Genomic DNA, 24,203 nt, shown 5'->3' on the forward strand with positions numbered 1-24,203 from the left:
GTGCACCCTTTGGCCCTTGACCAAGACAACTTCACAGCAAAATTATCAGTAGGACAGCAGGCAGCAGGATAAGATCAACCTGTGGTATAGCCTCAGTTATACCTTCTAGAGGTCTTAGATTTCACCAGTTAAAATAAATCCCATTAACCAAAAAGATCTATCTTAGAAAGCCAAGTGGCTTCCTTAAATCTCTCTCTCTCCTTTTTTTTTTTTTTTTTTTTGGCTGCATTGAGTCTTCATTGCTGTGTGTGGGCTTTCTCTAGTTGTGGTGAGCAGGGGCTACTCTTCGTTGCAGTGCGTGGGCTTCTCAGTGAAGTGGCTTCTCTTGTTGGAGAGCAAGGGCTACTCTTCGTTGCAGTGCGTGGGCTTCTCAGTGAAGTGGCTTCTCTTGTTGGAGAGCAAGGGCTCTAGGCGTGTGAGCTTCAGTAGTTGCAGCATGTGGGCCCTAGAGCGTGCGGGCTTCAGTCGTTGTGGCGCACGGGCTTAGTAGTTGTGGCTCTTGGCTCTAGAGCACAGGCTCAGTAGTTGTGGCGCATGGGGATTAGTTGCTCTGCGGCATGTGGGATCTTCCCAGACCAGGGATCAAACCCGTGTCCCCTGCATTGGCAGGCAGATTCTTAACCACTGCGCCACCAGGGAAGTCCTTAAATTTCTATATGAACTTTTTCTGGCCTGGCTCGTGGCAATGATTTTCTGGCCTGGCTCGTGGCACAGCACCCTGTGCTTAATAAGCTGAAGCTGACCTGAAAGTTTTCCAGGCTGAGGTTGTGTAGGGATATTCAGGGCTCTCGCGCAGGAACTGCAGTCCCAGAGGGCACACGTTGCACCCCTGGAAACAAAGAGCTCACAATTGTTAGGTCACTCCGAACAGGATATACATCAGGCAGGCAGTGCAGCTCCCCAGGGTCCCAGTGGGGCCTCCCACCCAGGGACCTTCCATCTAGAACTCCCTGTCCAATTTGAATAATTCGTTTGAGGTCTTGGTCTCAGGACAGACATTAGTAAGACAGAACGAGCTAACAGGGTCCCCAGTGTGGACTCCCAACTTGGAGTCTCCCGCCCAGTCCAATCCAGATAATCCAGTTTAGTCCTTGGTTAGAGGGACTGCCTGAAGGCAGCCGGTTTCCATCATTTGGCCTATCCTGTTCATCCCTCTTGTGGACTACAGCTGGAGGTGCCCTGTAGGTAAAGTGCAGGGGCTGGGACCACCCCTGCGGTCCCATAGTCTGAGCTCTGTCAGGTGTGAAGAGGAGACTCAGCAGACAGTTTGCATTGAAAGTGCTCACAGCAGCTTGGAAAGGAAACACCATGGGGCATCTTTCTTTAGGAAGAAGGGAAAGCTTCCAGGAGCAGTTCAGAAAAACAAAGCTCATTAACGCCCTCTCTACTCCCAGGCTTTTTCTATATTTCTCCACGGTTGCGACATCAGTGTGTCTCATTCAGTAATCATAATCTGACATTTCCCAATCACTCTCCTCCAGACCTTTTGTCTGGAGGGGTTCTATGCAAGAAGAAAACCCATTTTCCCAGGGAAACATTTTTATACAATTTAACCAGAAAGACACATCACTTTCAGGAATCCCTCAGGAAGAATCCTTAACTTTCCATTGTTTTTCAAAATGGGTTCAGGTAACCTCCCACTCCTTTAACCTTGAACATTTCCCCAGCGGGTAACCTAGATCAAAAGCAATCCCTTGTTGGGAACAGCTGCATTTAATAATCAAATGCCTTCTAAAGTGTGTGTAGCAAGAGAGACATGAAGGAAGTAGAGTCAGGCTATCGGTTCATTGGTACAAACTGCAAATCTTTTGGAAAGTGGAATACAGCAACTCAACAGCAGTGAGACATCGCCAAGCCGGGGCGCGAGTCCCATCTGTGGGGAGTTGGGGGGAGGGGTCACACTCCCTGTGCTGTCCTTGCAGCTTTCAACAGTAACCACAAGTTAGCCCCACAATTATTCTCTGTACCAGAGATATGGAGCCCATATGGGCAGCTCAGTTTCAGAGCACAAGCCCTTTCCCGTCGGCATTTGTATGATGATCAAATATCATATTCACTCAGCATCCAGGATATTTTAGTAGACACCCACGGAGGCTGTCTGAAATAGACAATCATTCCAGAATCTGAGTTCTGTTCTTCGAGATGCGCTTTCAGTTCAGCACAGCTCACAGTGAGGCTGAAACAGCTGCAGAAGACAGTTTCAGGTTTCAGCTTAGAGTCAGGCCCAGGGAATTAGGATCTGTGAATCCAGGACTTTTTAGAAGCCAGCGGCTTTTCCTCAGTAGCAGCAAAGCCCAGACGAGGAAGGGCCAGACAACTGTTCTCAATCTAAGTGACAAGCAAGTCTTTCTTAAACAGCCCCCCCACACACACACACCTTTTTTTTAGTAGAAGTGGTTAGGATGAACATCATTATGTTTTAAAAAAATTTTAAATTGAAGTATAGTAGATGTACAGTATTATATGTTACAGTTGTACAGTATAGCAATTGACAATTTTTAAAAGTTATACTCCATTTATAGTTATTATAAAATATTGGCTATATTCCCTGTGTTGTACAGTATATCCTTGTAGCTTATTTATACCTAATAGTTTTTATCTCTTATTCCCCTACCTCTGTACTGCCCCTCCCCCCTTCCCTCTCCCCACTGGTAACCATTAATTTGTTCTCTATATTTGTGAGTCTTAAAAGCCCTTTGTAAAACTTGAAGCATAGTTGATTTACAATATTGTGTTAGTTTCAGGTGTACAGCAAAGTGATTCAGTATATATACATATTTCTCAGATTATTTTCCATTATAGGTTATTACAATTTATTGAATATAGTTCCCTGTGCTATACAGTAAATCTTTGTTGTTTATCTACTTTCTATACAGTAGTATGTACCTATTAATCCCAAACTCCTAATTTATCCCTCCCCCACCCCTTTTCCCCTTTGGTAACCATAAGTTTGTTTTCTATGTCTGTGAGTCTGTTTCTGTTTTATATATAGATTCATTCCTATTATTTCTAAAAGCCCTTTTTATCTTGTCAGTTTTAGAGTCCAAACAGACTCACTCAAAAATATGTATACTGGGCTGGAAAACCAGCGGCCTCTACAGGCCAGACAGTTCATTTCCACAAGAGTACACTAGCAAACTAAAAGCTGGATTTCAAATCTCCAAAAGTACATTCCTATCTGGAGATTGCATCTATTTTCATGTTGTCTCCCTTTTCCCAGGGGCTCCAATAGGTAAAAATCATTCATTACGGGGTCTTGTTCTCTTTTCAATAGTCAAGTAGTTTAAATTGCAATCGCAAAAAGCAAGGGAACTATGATCCACTAACACTTTTTGTTTTTCCTTTGCAGCTTTCCCTGTCAGGATGATCTGTCTAGCACTGATGAACTGAAGCATATAACATTTTATATTAACTTTTATCATATGCCTGGATGCGATAGCCATAAATACAAAGTCTTTTAAAAATTCCCCTCTTGGACCTGGAACGTATTATGCTTAGTGAAATAAGTCAGGCAAAAAAAGACAAATGCTATATATTATCACTTATATGTGGAATCTAAAGAATAAAACAAACGTGAATAGAACAAAAAAGAAGCAGACGCACAGATATGAAGAAGAAACTTATGATTACCAGTGGGGAGAAGGAGGGGCAAGATAGGGGTAGGGGATTAAGAGGCACAAATTACTATGTATAAAATAAATAAGCTACAAGGATATATTGTACAGCACGGGAAATATAGCCAATATCTTATAATAACTTTAAATGGAGAATAATCTATAAAAATTTTGAATCACTATGTTGTACCCCTGAAACTAATATAATACTGTAAGTCAACTATACCTCAATTTTTTAAAAAGTGGGAAAAGGAAATGATCAGACCACACACACACAAAAATCCCCTTTTTCCTTCAAACTGTAAAATCAGCATTTATGGGGTTAACATTACAGCTGCCTAGGGGGCCAGGCTGCAACTTAAGGGGGGGCTGCAGTGGAGCTGAGGCAGCTGCTAAGCTGAAGAAAAAACGAGAGTAGCTTTTTATTGTTTATTTCACTCGGTTATTTTTTTTTCTCCTGGTTTATCTAAAGCCTTGCTTCAGCCCTGGGACCTGATTTAGCTATTTTCCTTCCACTTGGAGGAGAGAGCAACATAAACTTTTAACATTTTTGGTACTCCCAAGGCCCGCCTTCAGGAATTTGGGGACACTTCCCCTCCTACCTGAAGGAGACAGCAACTACAAACTGATTTTTATTGTCTTTAGCTCATACAAAGCTCATTTGGGGAGAATATTAGGGCCCTTTCTCCTCCCACTCGGAGGAGAGAACAAAAACCAAAGCCATCAGCTGAGCTGCTCTTTTTCCTCCTTTTAACCAGCGTAGCCAAGAACAGCCAGGGGATGGAGCAAGCCAACTCCTATGGCTGGATTTATCATTCTTCAAATTCCAGAGGGAATTTGCCTCTCACAAGAGATGGCAGCTCAGTTGCTGCAGGTAACCCCATAGCCATCTAGTCACCAGGATTTTGTCACCTCCCCCCATCCCTTTTTCTTTCTTCTTCCTAAGTAATGCTGTAGCCATATTTCAGTGAGTCAGTGTTGTTCTAATTGAGTCCCACTACGGCCACCACATCCGATGATTCGTTGCAAGAACTCATAGGACAGGGGATATAGTCGTATTTGCAGCTAAGGTTTACAACAGCAAATAGATATGTGGTAGAATCAGCAAAGGAAAAAGACACAGGAAGATGCCATGCACAGGTTTCCTTATGCTCTCTCTCTCCCACAAGGGGTCACGCAGATCTTGCTCTTCCCTCAGCAACAAAAACAAGCTATACGTGCATGCGTGATGGTTCCGCCCAGAGAAGCCAACTAGAGACTCACCGCCCAAGATCTTTACTGGGACTTAGTCACCAGGCACCCTCAGCTGAGTATTTACCAAAATTCCAGATCCGCAGAAGGAAAGCAGACGTTTGACATAAACCACACTGTACAAACGGTCTAGGCATAGTGAGCCACACTTTTCAGTTAGGGAATAGTGGAAACTTTCCTGAAATCCAAGTTCCCAGACTCCAGCTAAGGGAAAACCTTGTGAGCAAGTCTTTCGAGGGAGAGCAGTCTCAAGTCTGTGATGTTAACCCCTCTCTGGGCACACAGGCGTTATTCAGTCTCAGAATAACAAGACTAATACCACCACCACTGATATAATTACCAAGAACAGTTTATTTAATTTAAAAAAATTTTATTGGAGTATAGTTGCTTTACAATGTTGTGTTAGTTTCTACTGTACAGCAAAGTGAATCAGCTATACATATACACATATCCCTTCTTTTTTGGATTTCCTTCCATTTAGGTCACCACAGAGCATTGAGTAGAGTTTCCTGTGCTATACAGTAGGTTCTCATTAGTTACCTATTTCATACGTAGTGTACATGCCAATCCCAATCTCCCCATTCATCCCACCCCCTTTACCCCCCCAGGATAGTTTAAAAATATGAATATATTCTCACTATTCTCTCCCAATTTGTTCATGGATGTACTATATCTACATTACCTGAGCCATTACATTTTTTAATTAATTAATTAATTTTTGTCTGAATTGGGTTTTGTTGCTGCACCCGGGCTTTCTCTAGTTGTGGCGAGCGGGGGCTACTCTTCATTGCGGTGCGCAGGCTTCTCATTGCAGTGGCTTCTCTTGTTGCACAGCATGGGCTCTAGGTGCACCAGCTTCAGTAGTTGTGGCGTGTGGGCTCAGTAGTTGTGGCTCGTGGGATCCAGAGTGCAGGCTCAGTAGCTGTGGCGCATGGGCTTAGTTGCTCTGCAGCATGTGGGATCTTCCTGGACCAGAGATTGAACCCGTGTCCCCTGCATTGGCAGGTGGATTCCCAACCACTGCACCACGAGGGAAGTCCAGCCATTGCATTCTAAACTCTCCCTTTGAACTGTTACTTGGTCTTAATTCTTTTTTAAAAATATTTATTTATTTAGCTGTGTTTGTCTTCGTTGTGGACGTGGGATCTTTCCTTGCGGTGCCCGGGCTCTTGCAGCATGCAGGCTTCTCTCTAGTTGTGGCATGCGGGTTTTTTCTCTCTCTAGTTGTGGTGCATGGCACGTGGGCTCCAGGGCACACGGGCTCAGTAGTTTTCGGCACACGGGCTCTCTTGTTGAGGCACTTGAGCTCAGTAGTTGTGGCATGCGGGCTTAGTTGCCCCGTGGCATATGGGATCTTAGTTTCCCAATCCCCAGTACTGCAAGGCAGATTCTTTACCACTGGACCACCAGGGAGGTCCCTTATTTGGTCTTAATTCTTAGTTCAGTGTTTACCGCCTGTCCTTACGTCAAAGACTAATCATTTTGGTTTTCTGAAGTTTGTTCTTTAATAGATTTCTTGGGAAGAACATATGAGGACAATATTCCTTGAGTTCTCGCATGTTGATAACATTTTGTCCATGTCCTTTATGGTTGAAAGACGGTTTTTCTTGGTCAAAATTCTTGGCTCACATTTTCTTTTTTTTAAATTAATTAATTTAATTTATTTATTTTTGGCTGCATTGGGTGTTCATTGCTGCATGCAGGCTTTCTCTAGTTGTGGCAAGCCGGGGCTACTCTTTGTTGCGGTGTGCAGGTTTCACATTGCGGTGGCTTCTCTTGTTGCAGAGCATGAGCTCTAGGCGCGCGAGCTTCAGTAGTTGTGGCACGCGGGCTCAGTAGTTGTGACTCACAGGCTCAGTAGTTGTGGCTCGCGGGTTCTAGAGCACAGGCTCGGTAGTTGTGGCGCACGAGCTGAGTTGCTCCACTGCATGTGGGATCCTCCTGGACTAGGGCTTGAACCGTGTCCCCCCTGCATTGGCAGGCAGATTCTTAACCACTGTGCCACCAGGGAAGCCCCTTGGCTCACATTTTCTTTCCTTGTTCTATCTTAAATGTTACTCCACTTTATTCTGGCAGAAAGGGTTGCTATCAAAGTCTGATGACTATTTAATTTTCTTTCCCTCATAAGTCACTTGCTCTTTTTGTCTAGATGCTCCAAAGATCTTTATCTTTAAAGTCAAATAATTTATGAGAATATGACTTAGTGGTGGTCATTCTGGGTGGATATTCTCAGGTACACGGTATACTCTTTCAAATAATTTTTTCTGTACCTCCCACCCCCCAGAGGCACCAACTACGTATATATTAGGCAGCTTGATTTTATCCCACAGCTGATACTCTGTTCATTTCTCAGTCTTTTTTCCTTCTACATTTCAGTTTGGATAGTTTCTATCACTATGCCTTCAGATTCACTAATCTTTTCTTCTGCAATGTCTAATCTGATGTTACTTCTAGGCATTCATTTTTCATTTCAGATACTGTAGTTTTTCATCTCCAGAAGTGTTATTTGGACCTTAAAAAAAAAAACCTTCCAGGGCTTCCCTGGTGGCGCAGTGGTTGGGAATCTGCCTGCCAATGCAGGGGACGCGGGTTCGTGCCCTGGTCCGGGAGGATCCCACATGCCGCGGAGTGGCTAGGCCTGTGAGCCATGGCCACTGAGCCTGCACGTCCGGAGCCTGTGCTCCGCAGCGGGAGAGGCCACAACAGTGAGAGGCCTGCGTACCACAGAAAAAAAAAAAAAAAAAAAACTTCCATAAAATCAGTAAGAATGAGCATTCCTGCCTCTTTACCAGCTTGAGGAGGAAAGCATTCACCATTTAGTATCACATTATGGATAGATTTTTCTGTGGATGCCCATTAGCAAGTTGAGTGAGCTTTCATCATTTTTAGTTTACTGGGTGTTTTTGCATCATAAATGTGTGATTTTGTAAAGTCTTTTTTAATATATCTTTTGATATGACCATGGTTTTCATTCTTTATTCTGTTAATATGGTGAATTATATTATATTAATTGGACTTTGGATGTGTAACTGACCTTGCATTCTTAGAATAAATCCCACCAGACCATGATTAAAAAAAGAAAAAAAAACTTCCATGTCTCTACTTAATATGCATAATCTAGGATTTTGAACAGTGGAATAGAGTTATAATGACTGTTTTGATGTTCTTCACTACTGATTCGTAATCTGTGTCATTTCTGTGTCAATTTGATTTATTTTTCTCCAAATCATGTGTCCTCTGTTTGCCTGGTTCACTGCATGCCTCGTTATTTTTAAAAATAATTTGTATTTATTTATTTATTTATTTACTTTTGGCCATGTGGCATGTGGGATCTTAGCTCCCAAACCAGGGATCGAACCTGTGCCCCTTGCAGTGGGAGTGTGGAGCCCTAACCACTGGACCACCAGGGAATTCCTCATGCCTGGTTATTTTTTACTGGATGAAAGACATTGTGAATTTTACCTTGCTTGGGGCTGGATATTTTTGTATTCTTATAAATATCATTAAGGTTATTCTGGGACACAGTTAATTTATCTGGGAATAGTTGGATTTTTTTCAGGTCTTGCTTTTAAACTTTATTAGGCAGGGTCAGAGCAACATCTAGTCTAGGGCAAACTTTTTCCCCACTACTGACCTTCTAAGTACTCTACTTGATTCCCTGTGAATTATGAGGATTTCCACTCTATCTGGTGAGATCAGGAGCTATTCCCAGTCCTCTGTGAACTCCAAGGATTATTCTCGCTAATCCCTTCTGGTGGTTCTTTACCCAGCCTTGTGTAATTTCCTCATATCCATGAGCTGAGGAGTACTTAGTCGAAAACTCAAGCGGGACCCTCTGCAGATCTCTGGAGCTCTTTTCATCTCTATGTAGCTCTCTTCTCTCCAGCGAGCTGACTTGTGAACTCTAGCTTCCTTGGTCTCCTTGAACTCCCAGGTCTATCTCCCTAATTCAGGGAGAGTACTGGGCTCTGCCTGAATTCCCCCTGTCAGTGTTATGACTGGAAACTCTATCCAGGCTGAGGCATTTGTAGAGCTCGCTTCACTTGTTTCCCCTTTCTCAAGGATCACTGTTCTTCATTGCCAGATGTCCAATGTCTTGAAGACCATTGTTTCATACACTTTTTCTCATTATTTTAGTTGTTTCAGATGGGATGGTAAATCTGGTCCCTATTACTCCATCTTGGCCAGAAGCAGAAGGAAGTCTGGTGTTCTCTCTTAATATGCAGTTTTTACTTTTTAAAAATTATTCTAGGATGTTTTCCAGAACTATAGTTTTTAGTATTTGTTTTGTTCCCTTGGTCTGGTTTTCTTTTTCAGGGACTTCTATGGTATATGAATTGGATCTTCTATTTCTACCTTCAATGTTTGTCACTTGTTCTCAAATCTTTTTCTTTCCTTCTTTCTTCTTTCTTTCTTTCTTTCTTTTTTAAAGAAATATTTTCCTCCTTTTTGCCTTCTATTTCCCTTAAGCCATCATGTGTTATGTTTATTTGCTTCATGTTCCTTATAGTTTAATCTTCTATTCTGAAATGACTTTTTCTTTTTTCTCCAAATATTTCCTGAGATCCATCATGTTATTTCTGAATTTTTCTAGTATTTATTTATGCTATTCTTTTATTGCCTTGCACCATTTTCTTAATGTCATTTAGCTTGTTCAAAATAGCTGGCTTGGGGCTTCCCTGGTGGCGCAGTGGTTGAGGGTCCGCCTGCCGATGCAGGGGACGCGGGTTCGTGCCCTGGTCTGGGAGGATCCCGCATGCCGCGGAGCAGCTGGGCCCGTGAGCCATGGCCGCTGGGCCTGCGCTTCCGGAGCCTGTGCTCCGCAATGGGAGAGGCCACAGCGGTGAGAGGCCCGCGTACCGCAAAGAAAAAAAAATAGCTGGCTTGGGCTTCCCTCATGGTGCAGTGGTTAAGAATATGGCTGCCAATGCAGGGGACACGGGTTCAATCCCTGGTCTGGGAAGATCCCACATGCTGCGGAGCAACTAAGCCTGTGCACCACAACTACGGAGCCTGCACTCTAGAGCCCGCGTGCTGCAACTACCGAGCCCACATGCCTAGAACCTGTGCTCAGCAACAAGAGAAGCCACCACAGTGAGAAGCCCACATACTGCAACAAAGAGTAACCCCTGCTCGCCTCAACTAGAGAAAGCCCGCGCGCAGCAACAAAGACCCAATGCAGCCAAAAATAAATAAAATTTAAAAAAAAATAGCTGGCTCAGGAATTCCCTGGCAGTCCAGTGGTTTAGGCTCAGCACTCTCACTGCCGAGGGCCTGGGTTCAATCCCTGGTTGGGGCTCACAAGAGGTGAGGCAAAAAAAAAAAAAAAGCTGGCTATAGCTTTGATGTGTTCTGTAAGCATGAGTTTCAATCATGCTTTCATTGTCTTTAAGGTTGATATTCTACCGCTTATTCTTTTATCCTTATAGCAACATTGTATGGGATTTGCCTTCTGTACATTTTTGTTGCTCTTCTTTATAAGAAATTAGTTTTCCTGAACTTTTGGAAGGAGGTGGGGTTCAGGGTAGCTTCTCAAATGTCAGAGCTCCCTCTTCTGTTGTTTTTGCATAGTGCTAAATATTATGGCAACTTGTTTCTGAGATTTCTTGACTCTATTCCCCTACTTTTACCTGGACATTCTTTTTCCTTATTGAGGTAGACCGAATAATGGCTCCCTAAAAGAAATCCATGTCCTAATCCCTGAAACCTGTGAATGTTACCATATGGCAAAAAAAAGGACTTTGCAGATGTGATTCAGGATTTTGAGATGAAATTATCCTGTATTCTCCAGGTGGGCCCTATGACAAGTATCTTATAAGGGAGGCAAAGGGAGATCACACAATTTGAAAAGAAGGAAATATGACCATGGAGTCAGAGATTGGAGTGATGGGGCCATAAGCCAAGGAATGCCAGCAGCCACCAGAAGCTTGAAGAGGCAAGGAATGGATTCTCCCTTAAAGCTTCCAGAGGGAGCATGACCCTGCCAACGCCTTGGTCTTGGCCCAGTGATACTGATTTGGGAATTCTGGCAGCCCAAACTGTGAGAGAACAAATTTCTGTTGTTTTAAGCCACTAAGTTTGCGATAATTTGTTCCAGCAGCAATAGGAAACTAATGCAGAGTTTGGTAACAGAAGAGGGGTGTTGCTGTAACAAGTATCTAAAAATGTGGAAGTGGCTTTGGAATAGTGTAGTTGAATAATATGTAGAGGCTGGAAGAATGTTAAGGAACATGACAGAAAAAGCCTCGATTGCCTAAAACAGACTACTGGTTGAAATATAGATGCTGAAGGCACTGCTGGTGAAGGTTCAGAAGAGGTGAGGAATGCTGGCAACCTGTGGATAGAGCAGGACCTTGCTGAAACCTTGAATTTGGCTGTGATGCTGATTTCAGACTACTTACCTCCAGAACTGTGAAAGAATAAGTTACTGTTGTTTTAAACCACCAAGTTTGAGCCAATTTGTTACAGCAGCCATAGGAAATGAATACACTTACTCTCTATTGTCCTAACCTGTTCAATTTTGATTTTACCTTCAGAAGTTTCTCTTCAGTGTAGATCCCTATCCTGGAAGACAGCCCTAGTGGATCAATGTACAATAAAGGATTAACTCAGCAGGTCTGGGTTGTCCAAACCTTGCATGTCCCAAAGAAAGGTTTGGCCCTTGCCCAGCTCCTGGTAGACAACCTCTAAGCCCTTGGCATAGCCCGCCTGTTAAGAATACCTTTGTTTACCTGAGTCCATGAGCCATGCCATAGAGTTTACTCTAAAACTGTAATTTATGGTGGAGGTCTTGGGCCATCCAGAATCAGCTTGAACTTTGGAGGGACCGAGTAACTAAGGTCAGCTCTGCCCATGTGATTGACTCCAAATAAAAACTCTGACACCAAGACTCAGGTGAGCTTCCCTGGTTGGCAATATTTCTGTGTGTTACTCCACATCTTGTTGGGAGAATTAAGCACTGGCTAGATGACTCCTCTGGGAGAGGAGAATTGGAAGCTTGCTCCTGGTCCCTCCTGGACTCTGCCCCATGTGCTCTTTTCCATTGGTGATTTAAATCTCTATCCTTTTGTTGTAATAAACTATAACAATGAGTATATCCACTCTGCTAAGTTTTCTGAGTTCTTCTGGTGAATCATTGAACCTGAGGGTGGTCTTGGGGACCCCCAAGCACAGTCAGTCTTAAGGGTTCACAGGAATTAGGCTGCTCCAGCCCCCTCAGACTTTACTGCAGACCCCTTACATTCACTTGTTACTGGATAAGGTAAAACACCTCTCAGTTTCAGCTGATGAATTCAAGTTGGCATACCATCCCTGTTGACTGTTTTGGCATTCTCCTATTCTCAGGCCTGTCAAATGCCCCTTAATTCTCTCTGCTTTTTCCTACACAGATAACTATACCATGCAGTTCTTGTGGCTACTGGTGACCTGTCCTCACCCACACGTACTTTGAAATTCATGGATATTTTGGCTATTTATTGCTGTGGAACTAAACTGCACCAAAACTTAGTGGCTTAAAATAATAACCATTTTATTGCTCACGATTCTATCGGTCAAAAACTTGCATAGGGCTCAGTGGGGATGGCTCCATCTCTTCCCCATATGATGTCTGAGGCAGCTAGAATGGGGTTGGAGGATCCAAGATGCCTTCAACACATGATTGGGACCTTGGTGCTAGTTTTCAGTTGGGGCCTCCGTTCTTATGCACATGGACTCTTTTTTAAAATGGTGTCTCAGAGCCTTGGTCTTCAGAAAGATAGGACTTTTTTTACAGGGTGTCTAGGTTCCCCTCTCACTAAAGCAGAAGTTCAAGGCCTCTTAATGCCTATGCTCAGAAGCCTCAGAATGTCATTTCTACTGCATTTTATTGGTGAAACAGAACATAAGGCCAGCCCAGACACAAAGAATGAAAAAATATACTCCATATCTCAATGGGACGAGTGGCAAACAATAATGGGGATGGAAATATTGTTGGCAGTCATACCTGCAGAAAATCTACCATGCTGGGATACTGTGTCCCCTAGTTTTGTTGTGAATATTATCTATGGGTTTTGATGCTGCTATCTGGTTGCTGTTTGCATGTTGGCATGAAGAGAGATATAAAAACTGCTCAGCTGCCACCATATTCCCAGCATCCATTCTAATTTTTTAAAAATCATCTCAGAAAAGAACAGAAATTTTGGGTGAGGGTCGAGTGAAGAAGTAAAAACATTCTAAATGGTACATTCACCTAAGAAATTAGGAGTAAATGAAAGTAATGCATCTGTGTGTGTGTGTGTGTGTGTGTGTGTGTGTGATGGACCAATAGAGAAAATTTGAATCATGTTTATAAGTAATAGAAGGATAATCACCAGCAGAATTGATAAGCAGAGTTGAACTTCCAAATTACTAGGAGAGGAAGAAGAATGAACAGAAACTTGACAGAGATGGCAAATGTAAGGAAATTGAAAAGGAGTATCAACAACAAAGTAGAAAAGGGAAACAGTCTGATTGAAGACACAAAATTGAGCATATCATTAACAAATGAAATCGATTGGGTTCTCCTATACAAGACTGTGAAATAGGGTTAAAAAACAAGAGTTATGCATTGTTTCCTAAATGTACATTTGAAATAAACAGGCAAAACTAAACACTATGTAAAGATACATCAGGTAAATGCAAGCAGAATAAAGGAGGCCAGAAGATATAATTATCAGGTTAAACTCCAAGGCCAAAAGCATTCAACAGATTTTTTAAACGAGACATCATGTAATAATAAAGTGTACATTAGATGAAGATATAATATGTATAAACATTTATACAAACACCAATAACACCAGAAAAAATTCATAGAAAAGGAATAAAATTTTATTTATTTTATTTATTTTTTGGCTGCATCGGCTCAGTAGTTACGGTGCATGTGCTTAGATGCCCCGCAGCATGTGGGATTTTAGTTACCCGACCAGGGATCGAACCAGCGTCCCCTGCATTGCAAGACGGATTCTTAACCACCACGGTTAAGAATCCATAATTTATAAATTTTAAATTCATAATTTATAGTGGGAAGTTATACCTCGTTCAGAATATGATAGATCAAGCTAACAAAAATAATTAAAGGTAAGAAAGATCTGAAAATTATAATCAATAAGGTACATTTAAAAAACATAAAAAGAAATTTGTATCTTACAAGCAGACTCTCTACTCCTATGTCCTTGCAACATTAAAAAACATTCAATTGTCTAACTTTGCCTCAGAGAAATGATTGATATATTTTTTAAAAGTAGGGCTTTGGCAGATCACATTATCTGATAAGAGCCAACAAAAACAGAAATAAATTAAATATTACCATAACATCATAACCAGCTGAAAATTAAGAAACACTTTCCAAAATAAATTAGGACTAAATGGATCTATAGAGTCCAGTTCGTAGAGAAAGATGGAAGTTTCCCAATTTATTTTTTAAAAGAGCATAATTTTAATACCAAAACTGAAATATATTGCTCAAAAAAGAAGATAACTAGAGACAATATTTCATGAATATGGCTAAACTTTTCTAAATAAAATATCCGCATATCAAATAAATCCAGATATGTCTTGAGAAAAAAAATACACCGTAACCATTAAGATGATTCCAGGAATGCTAGTATGGTTTAATATTTGTAAATCAATCGATATACTTCATTACACCAACACTTTAGAAAAGCCATGTAACACTATTAATTGATATAAAAAAGTATGTGATACAATTCATTAGCCATTATATTAATAATAAAAACTCAAAATAGAAATAGAAGGAAATGACTTAAAATTGACAAAACCATTTTCCAAAAATTGCCAGAAAGCTTTATACTAAATGGTAAAATGGATAAAATGATTTCCATTAAAAGTGACAACACCATAGGGATGCTCTCTATCACATCTATTACTCAACATTATTTTGAAGGTTCTATGTCAGCATTGTCTGATACAACTTTCCCCAATGATGACATGTTCTATATATAGAGAACTGCCTAATACAGTAGCAACTAGCCATATGCTGCCACGGAGCACTTGAAATGTGGCTAGGTGACTAAGAAACTGAATTTTAAATTTTATGTAGCTTTAATAAATTCAAATTTAAATAGCCACGTAAGCTTAGTGGTTACCATATTGGATAGCTAATTCAGTGGAAAAAGAGCTAATGACATGAAATAGCAGATAAAAGAGAATATTAACTAAATCTAATATGATTATACGATTAGAAAACCTAAGAGACTATACTAAGAATCTACCAGAATTGGTAGGGAGTTTTGATAAGGAGCTGAATATAAGATAAAATTTTAAAAATAGGTCTTTTCTTACTATACTAGCAGTTAGCAGACAGGATTAGCAAAAATAAGTCTTAACAATAACAATAAAAATATTATAAATATCTAAGAATCAATTTAACCAAAAAAGATGATGGACTTATAAGAAGAAAGCTATGAAATATCATTGAAGCATATAATACAAGACATAATCAGAGAGAGATCAAATCCCTAGATACAAAGGCTTATTATAATAAAGAGCATTAACGCTCTCCAACTATTAATATTTTGGATTGGCCAAAAAGTTCGTTCGGGTTACCCAGTAATACAATTCCAATCAGAATAACAATAGTTTTATTTTGTGGAGGGTTTTGTGGGGTGCGTAGCATTCATTTTGAAACTTCATAAAATGATTTTAGGAACTTCAGAGTTCCTAGAAAAATAGATCTGCAAGAACAAAAATCCTTTGAAATCATATAGATTATAGAGACACAATAGAGTTCAGATCAAGCTAAATATATTTGTGACCTTATATGACAGAAGTGATATTTAATTCAGTGCCTATAGGGCAGTAACTTCCATAAACCGTGCCAGCTGATAGTGTTGGATTTTACCTGAACCTTGTGATTCTGGTAAATAGTGAAGGTTAAGAAATTCCCTTACTCTTTTTTTTTTTTTTAAATTTATTTAGTTTTGGCTGTGTTGGGTCTTCGTTGCTGTGCGCGGGCTTTCTCTAGCTGCGGCAAGCAGGGGTTACTCTTCGTTGCGGTGTGCAGGCTTCTCATTGTGGTGGCTCCTCTTGTTGGGGAGCGTGGGCTCTAGGCACATGGGCTTCAGTAGTTGTGGCACTCAGGCTCAGTAGTTGTAGCTCGCGGGCTCTAGAGAACAGGCTCAGTAGTTGTGGCGCATGGGCTTAGTTGCTCCATGGCATGTGTGGGATCTTCCTGGACCATGGATTGAACCTGTGTCCCCTGCATTGTCAGGTGGACTCTTAACCACTGCGCCACCAGGGAAATCCTCCCTTACTCTTTTGTGTTTTTGTGTGTTACTCTTTGCTTACTGCAAAGAACCTCCCTTCCCTATATGACTTTGGACCCACAGACACCCCTTGTTTACCTGTAACATGGCCAGACACAGACCCTCCAAATTTTCATTCTTTTCCTTATACACATTGATTAATCTCAACAAAATGCTTGTTAGCCAAAATTTAGCCAAGCTTCTCTCCTTCCTACAGGTTCCTGAACTCTGCTTGCCCCCAAGCCTGAGCAAGCACAAAAAATGTGGAATGTTCCCCTCTTCTCAGCTTGTCCTGGGAATCAGCTGACCACAGTGGGCACTTTCCTGTCAGACCCCACTGGTCATTCCCTGCTTGTGCAGCTTCTCCTCCACAGATTCTGCTTATCTTGGCTTGCCTTCTCCTTACCCTATCTATAAACAAAAAGCCTTTTTCTGTTCGGTTTTGAGATGCTTGCAGATTTCTGAGATGAGAATTTTCTCCCTATTGCAATAGTCTTTCTTTCTAATTAGTCTCTCCCTATCTAATTCTAGATTTGTTTTTATCTGATGCAGCAACAGTGAATCTTGACCTTGATCTCATACCATATGCCAGAATAAATTGCAACTAAAGGTTAAAGTAGAAAAATTTAAAACAATAAAAATGAAATAAAAGTTAAGACTATCTTTTTAGGACTACCTGGAGTGGGGAAGGGGGACCATACAAGACAGGAAATACAGAAGCCAGAAAAGAAAACTTTTTTTTTTTCTTTTGTGGTACGCGGGCCTCTCACTGTTGTGGCCTCTCCCGTTGCGGAGCACAGGCTCCGGACGCGCAGGCTCAGCGGCCATGGCTCACGGGACCCAGCCGCTCCGCGGCATGTGGGATCTTCCCGGACCGGGGCACGAACCCGTGTCCCCTGCATCGGCAGGCGGACTCTCAACCACTGTGCCACCAGGGAAGCCCCAAGAAAACTTATTTTCGATGAAAGAATACATTTTTCTAATTACAGATCAAAGGACAACTACAAATGTAAAGGGCAAAAAGAGTTAGGGGGAAAATATTGCAATGCCACTAACTAACAAAGACTTAATAATATCCCTAGTGTACAAAGAGCTCCTACAGATTGATAAAAGACAAATCACTCCAAAGAAAATTGGGCAAAGGATATGAAGATTTGCAGAAGAGAAAATCTAAATGGTCAACAAACAGAAAAAGATCTTCAGTTGCACAAGTAATCAGGAAAATGCAAATTAAAGTAGTTAAATTAGCCCTCTGATTGGCAAAAATTGTATCAACATTCAGTGCTAGAGAAGATTTGCCTTGATGGATTCATATTTTGCTGGTGGGAGTAGGAAATGTTAAAAATCTTTTGGGGAAGTTATTTGGCTGTATCTATTCAACAACACAATAGCCTTACTTGTATTTAATAATAAAACTTAAAAATACAGGAAGCAAAAATTGACTGGTGAAATGAAACCCTGACTTATCAATACAGTGGGAAATCTCTCTCAGTAACTCAGGGAGCAAGCAGAAGAAAATCATCAGGAATGATATACACATTTAAAAAAAATTTTATTGGAGTGTAGTTGATTTACAGTGTTGTGTTAGTTTCAGGTGTACAGAAAAGAGGAACAATATACACATTTTAAACAGCCCAACTAACAAGCTTGAACCAATAAACATATATGCTAAACCCAACTACTGGAAAATATATGCTTTTTTCAATCAAGAGATGAAACATTTTTGAAAATTGGGCCTGCACTTGAACCTTAAGGCAAATTTCAACAAATTTCGACTCAACATCATTCAGACAACATTCTCAGATCACAGTGCAATTAAGTTAGAAATCACTAACATTGAGATTAACTTTGTGTTTGAGGAAATGAAAAATGGTGTTAGGAACTGTAAAATTTTCTGCGCTCCCTCTAAGTTCCTTCTTTAATCATTAAGTATCAGAACAGGATACAAAAGAATGAGATGGGCCAAATCAAAAACAGCTCCCTTCAGCAGCATTCCACCTGCGGACCAAAGCCCACCAAACTTGCAGCTGGCATTTGGCTGCTTGTTTCCTTCTATAAAATTCCTATCCCATATAAAACTCTCCATGCTCCAGGAGACACAGCGCAGGGCTGTTCTTGTCGCAGCAGCCTGAATAAAGTCACCATTCCCTTGACATTTGAGTCTTGGAGAATTTTTGCATGTTCGACACTGGACTTCTAAATAATTCTTGGGTCAAAGGGGGGAAAATTACAAATTAGCACTTGAAACTGAACACTAATGAAAATGCAACAAATCAAAACTTGGATCTTTAGAAAAGAAGTTTAAACTTCATGCTTCTATAAGGAAACTGGGAAGGCTGATTACTCGAGTTTGTAAAAAATTGCATGACGTGCCCCACCACTGATGTCACAAGCCCCCCGCCCCCCCCACGCCCAGGTCAATGGCTCCCTGCACAGATGCTTGGTTTCTGGCGCTCAATCACCTCAGCTCCCTGAGCCCAGAGTGGTTAAACTCTCGCTGCGGGCGACTTCCGCTTCCTGGCCTAAATCTGACACGTACTATTCCCCCCCGTGGCAACTACCCAGGGTCGGTGACAGCCAGAGCCGGGCGATGCCCCCAGCCGACGGGTGGACAGAGGCGCCGTCAGGTGGGCACATAGCGGCGCCCCGGGCCCTGCCGCCACGAGCCGCCTGCGCCGATCGGGGGCCGTTCCGCACCCCGAGAAGTGGAGCGGCGGCTGGGGCGGGGGCCGGCCAGTGTCTGGGCCAGTGCCTTGGAGGTGTCTTTCTGGCTAGGATCGGGGAGAGGGGCAAGGGGGGTTGCAACGCGCGAAGATGCCGCGACTCCCCGGGGATACGGCCTGAGGGCGGGGCCCCGAGCGCAGAGAAGGGAAGGCGCCAGGCCCGCGCCTCGGGGTAATGGTGGAGCATGCGGCGCAGGAGGGAGGAGTCCGGGATCCGCAGCTGGATCTGCTGGGCCCGATCGACTCCCGGGAAGCCCCACCGGGGAAGGTCTGGCGGGGGACCGCCGGCTCCGGCGCAGCAGAGATGCCCACCCTCCCAAGATGGCGACTCCCGGAGAGACACTCCCAAGGGGACAGCCATGTTAGTGGCCTGACAAAGTCACTAAAGAAAATCGGAAAGCCCGCCTCTTCTCCGACACACACAGACACGCACACGCACTGACACCTCGTGAGTGCACCCAGTGTAATTGGGGGTTAACGGCCGCTTCCGCGCCGACACTAAGCATGTGCAGTGCGAAGTCCAGAAACGTGGGAGTCCCGCAGAGGCAGTTTCAATACTTCTGGCTCCGAGACTGAGTTTAACAGAGGCTGCGATTTAGGGCCAGTAAAACGTTGACATAATTATGGGGGTGTTACGACATGGCTTTCGGGCTCAGTGATGGTACTCTGTGGGGTGAGTGATGGGGCTTCTCTGGAGTCACTTATGAGGAGGTGCGTAGAGTGATAGGGGTTTGTGGGTGAATGGTGGGGGCAGTAGGGAAAGTAATAGGTAGTCTGTGGGGTGAGTATTGGGGGGTCTGTGGGGTCATAGTGATTCAGGGTCTATAGGGTGAGCAGGGGGCATCGGTGAGGTGAGCTATGAGGAGTCTGTGGGGTGAGTGATGAGGATCCTTGGAGGCCACTGATGGGGTATGTGGAGTAAGTGACTGGATCTGTGGGATAAGCGATGGAGGTTTGTGGGGTGAGTGATCAGGCGTAAGTGCAGTAAGGAATGCGGACTGTGGTGTGAGTGATACAGTCTCTGAGGTGTGATGTGTGCTCTTTGGGGTTAGTGCTGGAGTTCCTGTGGGACAAATGATGGGGGTTCTGTGGGGTGTCATAGGGGGTTAGTGGGGTAAGTGATGGAGGGGTCTGTGAGATGAATGATGGGAGTTCAGTGGGGTAAGTGATGAGGGTCTTTGAGGAGAGTAATGGGTGGTCTGTGGAGTGAATGATGGAGAGCCTGTGGAGTGAGTAATGGAGAGTGAATGAGTGAGTGAGTGATGGAGAATTTTTGAGGTGAGTGATGAGGGCTGCGGGATGAGTGTTGCAGAGTCTATGAAGTATATGATGGGGTTTATTGGGTGGATGGTCAAGGTTTCTGTGGTGTGAGTGATGGAGCTCTGTGGGTGGTCTTAGGATTGAGATGGGATTGTTTCAAAAACCTACCTTTGACCTTCTTGGTCCTCCTGTATCTTTGTTTTCTGTGTCATTAGTTTCTGCCCTTGATTTCATTATTTCTTTTCTTTGGGTTTTTTCTTTTATTCTTATTTTTAAGTTCCTAAATTGAATGCTTATCTCATTAATATTCAATCATTTTCTTTTACAGTATAAGCATTAAGTTCATGAATTTTTCTCTAAGAACACTTTAGCTCCGTGTCTCAAGTGTTGATATGTAACATTTCCACCATAGTTTATTAATAATGTTTTCTAATTTTTGTTGTGGTTTTGTCTCTGATCCCTTAGTTATTTAGATATGAGATTTTGATTTCCCAAAAAGTTGTAATTTTTGTTATTGATTTCTAAATTATAGCCAGAGACTGTCATCTGAGTGATTATTAGGTGCAGGAATGGATGTTCCTTGAAGTGGATGGTATGTACTGAAATTTAAGTCCAAAACTTTTGTAAAATTGCAACTCCCACCAGCAACATATAAAAGGGCTCATTCCAAAATCATCTCCCACACTGAATGTTGCTGCACTTTTTAATTTCTGCCTTTCTGAGGGCCAAACACAGCAGTATGTAGCTTACCTTGATGTGCATTTTCCTGACACCTGGTGGCTGAATATCTTCTCATATTTATTGGCCTTTGAAATGTATTTTTTAAAATTTTCATATCCTTTGCTCTTTTTTTCCTTTATGTAGTCTGTCTTACTAATTTGTGGATATTAACCTTCTGTCATTTATTGTAATTTTTTCCCTTTATCTCTCTTTATATCTTGATTTTTGAAAGATGTATTCATATATAATTAGAAAAAATAATTATCTGATTAGGTAATTTTTCCTTAACAAGTTCTAAATATCGTGTCTTGCCTAGTGGGTTCTCCCTGCTTTGTGCTTAAATAAATACATGCCTTAAATTTAAATTTTTATTGTTTTAAAGTTAAATTGTAATCCAACTGGAAAATTCTGGTGTGTGGTGTGAGATGAGATCAAAGTTTCTACTTTCCATTTGGATAGAAAATTTGCCAGCACCAATCATTAAATAAATAGCCTTTTCTAACTCAGTTAAATGCCACTTTTGTCACATAAATTCCCAAATGTATATCATTCTATTTCTGAACTCTATTTTTTCTTCTGATATATGGATCTACTCCCTTTCAAATAATTGTTTTGACTTTAGAAATACTTTTAATATTGAATAGTGCGAATCCCCTCACTGTTCCTTTTTTTTTTTGGTTATTTTCTTTAATCTTTTTTAGCATTTATTCTTCCACATGAATGTTAAAAACATTTTATTTCACTTCAAAAGCAACCATTAAAACTATATTTTATAATTTTCTTCTTATAGATTCAGAACCTTTTTTGAAAAGTTCATTCTTAAATATTTTAAATTTGATATCATCACAGTGAATAGCACATTTCTCTATTTCCATAGAAAAAATATATAAATTTTAAAATTTTTATTTCTTTTTTGCATTTTATTTCTTATCCAATCCAGTTATCACATTCTCATGTGAATTCTAGTTGCCTTTTATGGTCTCTTAGTTTTCCTAGATATAATATCATGTCACATCCAATTAGCAATGATACGCTCTCTTCCTTTCAAATATTTATTCTGATTACTTCATCTTCTCCTATTGCATTAGCTAGAACTTTCAGAACAATGTTGAGTGATACTTGATAGAGGGTATCCCTATCTTGTTGCTAATTTGAAAGTGAAGGGTATTCATTCATTCATTCAACAAACATTTGTTGAATACCTTCACCTTTCCAGATACTGGGTTTGAAATCCTGCATGGCCACTTACTAGCTACATGATATTTTTTTTTCCTAACAGCTTTATTGATATAATTCACCTACCATAAACTTCACCATTTAAAGCTTACAATTCAATGGTTGTTAGTATATGCAAGGAGTTGTGCAAACCACCGTCATAATCCAATTTTAGAACATTTCATCACCCCAAAAGGAAACACTGTACTCATTCCTCATTCCCACCCCATACCTCCAGCTGCAGACAGCCACTAATTTACTTTCTGTTTCTATAAATTTGCCTATTCTAGACCTTTCATACACTTGGAATCAAACAATATATGATCTTTGGTGACTATCTTCTTTCACTTAGCATGTTTTTAAGATTCATCCGTGCTATAGGTTGTATCAGTACTTCATTCTTTATTACTGAATAATATTCCTTTGTATGGATATACCACAGTTTGTTTATCCATTCATCAGCTGATGGACATTTGGGTTGTTTTCACTTTTTGGCTACTATGAATAATGTTGATGTGAATATTTGTGTACAAGTTTTTGTGTGGACGTATGTTTTCATTTCTCACAGAAGTGGAATTGCTAGATCATATGGTACCTTTGAAGAACTGCCAAACTGTTTTTGGCATTTTACATCCCACAGCAATATATGAAGGTTCCAATGTGTCATATCCTCATCAACACTTAACAAGGCTTTTTTTTTTATTCTAGCCATCTTAGTGGGTGTGAAGTGGTATCTCATTGTGGTTTTGATTTCTATTTCCCTAATGAATGTTGAGCAACTTTTCATGTTTGCAGTGGACTAAATGTTTATGTGCCCCTCCCATTCTATGTTGAAATCCTAACCCACGGTGTGATGGTATAAGGAGGTGAGGCCTTTGGGAGGTGATTAGGTCATGAGGGTGGAGCCCTCATGAATGGGATTAGTACCCTTATAAAAGAGACCTCAGAGAGCCCCCTTCCACCTTTTGCCATGTGAGGACACAACAAGAAGATAGCCATCTATGAATCGGGAGGCAGGTTCTCACCAGACACCCAATCTGCTGACGTTTGAGCTTGGATTTCCCAGCCTCCAGAACTGTAAGGAATAAATGTTTGCTGTTTAAGCCACCCAGTTTATCGTAGTTCATTACAGCAGCCTGAACACACTAAGACAATGTGTTTAATTGACCATTTGTATATCTTCTCTGGAGAAATATCGGTTCAAACTCTTTGCCTATTTTTTTTTTTTTTTTTTTTTTTTTGCGGTACGCAGGCCTCTCACTATTGTGGCCTCTCCCCATTGCGGAGCACAGGCTCCGGACACGCAGGCTCAACGGCCATGGCTCACAGGCCCAGCCGCTCCACTGCATGTGGGATCTTCCCAGACCGGGGCACGAACCCATGTCCCCTGCATCGGCAGGTGGACTCTCGACCACTGCGCCACCAGGGAAGCCCTCTTTGCCTATTTTTTAATTGGATTATTTGTCTTTGTATCATTGAGTTGTAAACATCCTTTATATATTCTGGATACAAGTCCCTAGTCAGATATGTGATTTGCATATATTTTCTCCCATTTTATGGGTGTTTTTTCACTTTCTTGGTGGTGACCTTGTAGCACAAAAGTTTTTAATTTTTATGAAGTCTAATTTATCTATTTTTGTTATTGTTGCTTGTGCTTTTTTAAAAACATCTTTATTGGAGTATAATTGCTTTACATTATTGTATTGGTTTCTGCTGTATAACAAAGTGAATCAGCTATACATATACATATATCCCCATATCCCCTCCCTCTTGAGTCTCCCTCCCACCCTCCCTATCCCACACCTCTAGGTGGACACAAAGCACCGAGCTGGTCTCCCTATGCTATTTGGCTGCTTCCCACTAGCTATCGATTTTACATATGGTAGTGTATATATGTCCATGCCACTTTCTCACTTCGTCCCAGTTGCTTGTGCTTTTGATGTCATAGATGTTCCTTTCCCCATTGAATTGTATTGAAACCCTTATCTAAAATCTACTGACCATGAGTGTAAAGGCTTATTTATGAACTCTCAATTCTATTTCATTCATCTATATGCCTCCTTTATGCCAGTACCATGCTGTGTTGATTTATGTAGCTTTGTAGCAAGTTTTGAAATAGAGAAACGTGTGTCCTCCAACTA

General features: G+C 41.5%; 1 protein-coding gene across 4 annotated transcripts in view; it reads left to right on the top strand.

Moving 5' to 3' along the window:
• The first annotated feature begins 18,644 nt into the window (after positions 1–18,644).
• Positions 18,645–24,203, top strand: part of ZNF41 (zinc finger protein 41) — a 59,605-nt gene continuing 54,046 nt past the window's right edge. Inside the window, exon 1 of one of the 4 annotated variants that reach the window (XM_081221627.1) lies at positions 18,645–18,771. The gene's annotated coding sequence lies outside the window, so the exon portion shown is untranslated. Of the gene's footprint in view, positions 18,772–18,949; positions 19,316–19,378; positions 19,541–24,203 lie in introns of those variants that run through there. The other 3 variants (XM_081221630.1, XM_081221629.1, XM_081221628.1) reach the window with 3 other exon arrangements.

The sequence above is a fragment of the Mesoplodon bidens genome (assembly GCF_964165515.1).
Source record: "Mesoplodon bidens genome assembly, chromosome: X".
Taxonomy (NCBI): Eukaryota; Metazoa; Chordata; class Mammalia; order Artiodactyla; family Ziphiidae; genus Mesoplodon; species Mesoplodon bidens.